Raw genomic sequence first — 5,062 nt, forward strand, 5'->3', positions numbered from 1 at the left:
AGGCGCCTCTTCCTACTCCCCCGCCATCTTGCCCCCCCAAAGTTAAATTTAAATTTGAGCCATGACTGAAGTCATGACTAAACTTATTACAAGAGCATACATTGACAAGATCAAATGTAGTAGTCTCTCACTAGGGATAGTTGGATATAAGGTCAGTGAGAGAGCTCCTTAATCTAATTTAAAACCACAAGGCAAGACATTCTAGTTAAATCAGTGGCCTAGAGTTTGCTCAGTGCATTCTTAGAAACCATAGTAGTGACTTCACAGTAAAAGATGGATAGAATGTATGAATGTATAAGATATATCAAGAGTGATATGGAAACTCCACAAGAGAAGAAATGGAGATCTTAGAACTGAAAAATGTAATATATGCAGTGAAAAATGTTCATATAAACAGCCAACTGGACGACATAGAAGAAAATGATAAACTTAATGTCAGAATAATAGAAACTTTACAAAGTCAAACATAATGAACAACAATAATAGTGAACAGAGTATCAGTGGCCTGTTGAGATAATGTCAAGTAGATGTGTCTGTGTTATTTTTCACTATAAGAGGAATTTTCGTGAGATTTAGAAGTGGCGGCAATTATTCTCTTATGATAGGCAATTACCAGGTGTGATGACAAACATATATACCAGTGGGTTCCAGCTTATCTTTGTTCTACTCTGCTCTGTGTTAAGCTTTTCTTTCTGTTGGTCCCACTGGTCAATGACATTTATTAACCCATTGAGGCAATGTATCCCTAAAGATTTCTTCAACAGGTACCTATTTACCATCCCACACTTGGGCTTTCACCCTTCTTGCCTCTCTAACAGACTGATGACTTCACTGATACTATCACTATTATTTGTAGACTTTCACTGCTGGACACCTATCAAGACTGTGTAATGTTAATATCTATAATAACTCCATTATCCCATAGCTCATAGTGTTTATGTGTTTTTTATTTACTGTAAAATTAATTTGAAATTTGATATTGATTTAAATCCCTCACTAATTTTTAAATTTTCAACCATTTTTGTTTTGGAAGGTTATTATAGGATTCTTGATGAATTTGATCTTTTCAGTGTTACTTTATCCTGACAAGATAAATTTGAGCCATAACTATAATATCCTAAATATTCACTTTGTTTCCCTATATCATCTGTAAATTTCAGGATTGCTAGTTAAATGATTAGTGAAAATGTTGATGCAACATATTCTAGAATATTGTGCCGTTCCACTATATATGTCTTTCTAAGTTGACATTATTATTTTATTCATGTGGTTTACCTTTAAATATTAATAATTAAAAAACCTGAATGTTCTGAAACCTTACATTTTATTATATGAACATAGACATAACATAAAACGTACTATTTTAACCACTTTTAGTGTATTGCACAATGGCATCAAGCACTGTCACAATCCTGTACAACAAGTAACACTATCCATTTCCAGGACTTTTTCATCATCCCAAGCATAAATTCTATATCCATTAAATAACAACTCCATATTTTTCTTTCCCCAGTCCCTTGCAATTTATATTCTATTTTTTGTCCTTATGTATTTGCCTATCCTATGTATCTCATATAAGTGAAACCATAAAATATTTGTCATTTTGTGTCTTGCTTATTTCAATTAGCATCGTTTACAAGGTTTATTATTGCTGCAATTTTTATCAGAGTTACATAGAATTTTAAGACCAGATAATATTCCATTGTATATATCTATACACCATATATCTATTATCCATTCATTTCTTGACATCTGGGTTGTTTCCACATTTTGACTTTTGTTCTCCTATGAACATTGGGATACAAGCATATGTTTGAGTTCCTGATTTCAATTATTTTAAATACATAGCTAAAAGTGGAATTGCTGGGATCCTGTGATAATTCTTTATTTAATTTCTAAGGAACAGCCAAACAGTTTTCCACAACTGATGGACCATTTTACATTTCCACCAGCAAAGCACAAGTGTAATTTTTCCACATCCTTGCAAACACTTTTTTACTTTTTGTTTTGTTTGATTTGTATTTGTTTGTATTTATAATCCATCCTAGTGAGTATGAAGTGCAATCTCATAGTACTTTTGACTTGTATTACCCCAGTGCAATGGATGTTGAGCATATTCTCATGTGGTTTTTGGCGATCTATATATCTTATTTTGAGATATGTCAATTTAAGTCTTTGCTTATTTTTGAGTTGAGTTGTTTAGTATTGAGTTGTTTTTATATATTCCAGATTAATCCCTTACCATATATATGCTTGTCAAGTATTTTATCCTATGCTATAGCTTTCTTTTTCACTCTCTTGATATTGTCATTTAGTTTTAATGAAGTCAAGTTCATTTATTTTTTTTTATTTTATTGTCTATTATTTTGGTGTTATAACCAAAAAACTGTGGTCCAATATTATAAAGGTTTACTCCTATGTTTTCTTCTAAACATTTATAGTTGATCTCTTAAACATATCTTTAATTAATTTTAAATTAGTTTTGTAAATGTTGTAATGTAAGGGTTCAAATTTGTTTCACATATTGATATTCAGTTTTCCCACTACTATTTGTTGAATAGAATTGGCATCTTTATAAAAAGTCCATTAAGCATATATAATTATTTTTTTTTCTTATTATGTTATGTTAGTCACCATACAGTACATCATTAGTTTTGATGTAGTGTTCCATGACTCATTGTTTGGATATAACACCCAGTGCTCCATGCATTATGTGCCCTCCTTAATATACATAACCTGGCTAAAATATCCCCCACTGCCCTCCTTGCTAAAACTCTCAATTTGTTTCCCTGAGTCTATAGCCTGTCATGGTTTTCCTCCCCTTCTGATTTTCCCCCTTCCTTTTCCCTTCCTTCTCCCAATGTCCTCTTTTCTATTCCTTATGTTCCAGATATGAGTGAAAACATATGAAATTGACTTCTTCTGCTTAAGTTATTTCACTTAGCATTATCTTCTCCAGTTCCATCCATGTTGATGCTAAAGTTGGATATTCATCCTTTCTGATGGATGGCTGAATAATATTTCATTATATATATGGACCATATTTTATCCATTCATCAGCTGAAGGTCATCTTGGCTCTTTCCACAGTGTGGTGATTGTGGACATTACTGCTATGAAAATTAGGGTGCATGTGGCCCTTCTTTTCTACTACCTCTGTATCTTTGGGGTAAATACCCAGTAGTGCAATTGGGTCATAAATGCCTTAAAGTAGCTCTATTATTAAGTTTTGGAGGCAAGTCCACAATGTTTTCCAAAGTGGCTGTACCACCTTGCATTCCCACCAACAGTGTAAGAGGTTTCCCCTTTCTCCACAACCCATCCAACATTTGTTTTTTCTTGCTTTGTCAATTTTTTTCCATTCTAACTGGTATAAGGTGGTATCTTTTTTTTTAAATTATTTTTTATTTATTTTCAGCATAACAATATTCATTATTTTTTAACCACATCCAGTGCTCTATGCAATCCGTGCCCTCTATAATACCCACCACCTGGTACCCTGACCTCCCACCCCCCCCCCCGCTATTTCAAATGCCTCAGATTGTTTTTCAGAGTCCATAGTCTCTCATGGTTCACCTCCCCTTCCAATTTACCCCAACTCCCTTCTCCTCTCTAACTCCCCGTGTCCTCCATGCTTTTTGTTATGCTCCACAAATAAGTGAAACCATATGATAATTGACTCTCTCTGCTTGACTTATTTTACTCAGCATAATCTCTTCCAGTCCCATCCATGTTGCTACAAAAGCTGGGTATTCGTCCTTTCTGATGGAGGCATAATACTCCATAGTGTATATGGACCACATCTTCCTTATCCATTCGTCCATTGAAGGGCATCTTGGTTCTTTCCAAAGTTTGGCTACCATGGCCATTGCTGCTATAAACATTGGGGTACAGATGGCCCTTCTTTTCACGACATCTGTATCTTTGGACTAAATACCCAAGAGTGCAATTGCAGGGTCATAGGGAAGTTCTATTTTTAATTTCTTAAGGAATCTCCACACTGTTCTCCAAAGAGGCTGCACCAACTTGCATTCCCACCAACAGTGGAAGAGGGTTCCGCTTTCTCCACATCCCCTCCAATACATGTTGTTTCCTGTCTTGCTAATTTTGGCCATTCTAACTGGTGTAAGGTGATATCTTAATGTGGTTTTACTTTGAATATCCCTATGGCTAGTGATGATGAACATTGTTAAAATGTCTATACTGCCTAGAGCAATCTATACTTTCTTTTTAAATTTATTTTTTATTTATTTTCAGCATAACAGTATTCATTATTTTTGCACCACACCCAGTGCTCCATCTTAATGTGGTTTTGATTTGAATCTCTGTAATGGCTAATGATGATGAACATTTTTTTCATGTGTCTGTTAGCCCTTCATATGTCTTCTTTGGAGATGTGTCTGTTCATATCTTCTGCCCATTTTTTGACATGATTATTTGTTTTCGGGTGTTGAGTTTGAAGAGTTCTTTATATATCTTGGATATCATACCTCTCTCTGTAGTGTCATTTGCAAATATCCTCTCCCATTCTATGGTTTCCTCTTAGTTTTGTTGACTGTTTCCTTTGCTAACCAGAAGCTTTTATTCTTGATGATATCCCAAAAGTTCATTTTCGCTTGTTTCCCTTGCTTTTGGAGACTGTCTTGAAAGAAGTCGTTGTGACTGATGTTGAAGAGGTTACTTCCTATGTTCTCCTCTAGAACTTTGACAGAGTCAGTCTCACTTTGTGGTCTTTCATCCATTTAGAGTTTACCTTTGTGTGTGTGTAAGAGAATGGCCGACTTTCATTCTTCTGCATATAGCTGTCCGATTTTCCCAGCAACATTTATTGAAGAGACTGTCTTTTTTCCATTGGACATTTTTTCCTGCTTTGTTGAAGATTATTTGACCATGGAGTTGAGGGTCCATATCTAGGCTCTATATTCTCTTCCACTGATTTATGTGTCTGTTTTTTTGCCAGTACGTTGATGTCTTGTTGATCACAACTTTGTAATATAGCTTGAAATCAAGCAACGTGATGCCCCCTGTTTTGTGTTTCTTTTTCAAACTTTCCTTGGTAATTAT

The sequence above is a fragment of the Neovison vison genome, chromosome X (assembly GCF_020171115.1).
Source record: "Neovison vison isolate M4711 chromosome X, ASM_NN_V1, whole genome shotgun sequence".
In the NCBI taxonomy this organism is placed as follows: Eukaryota; Metazoa; Chordata; class Mammalia; order Carnivora; family Mustelidae; genus Neogale; species Neogale vison.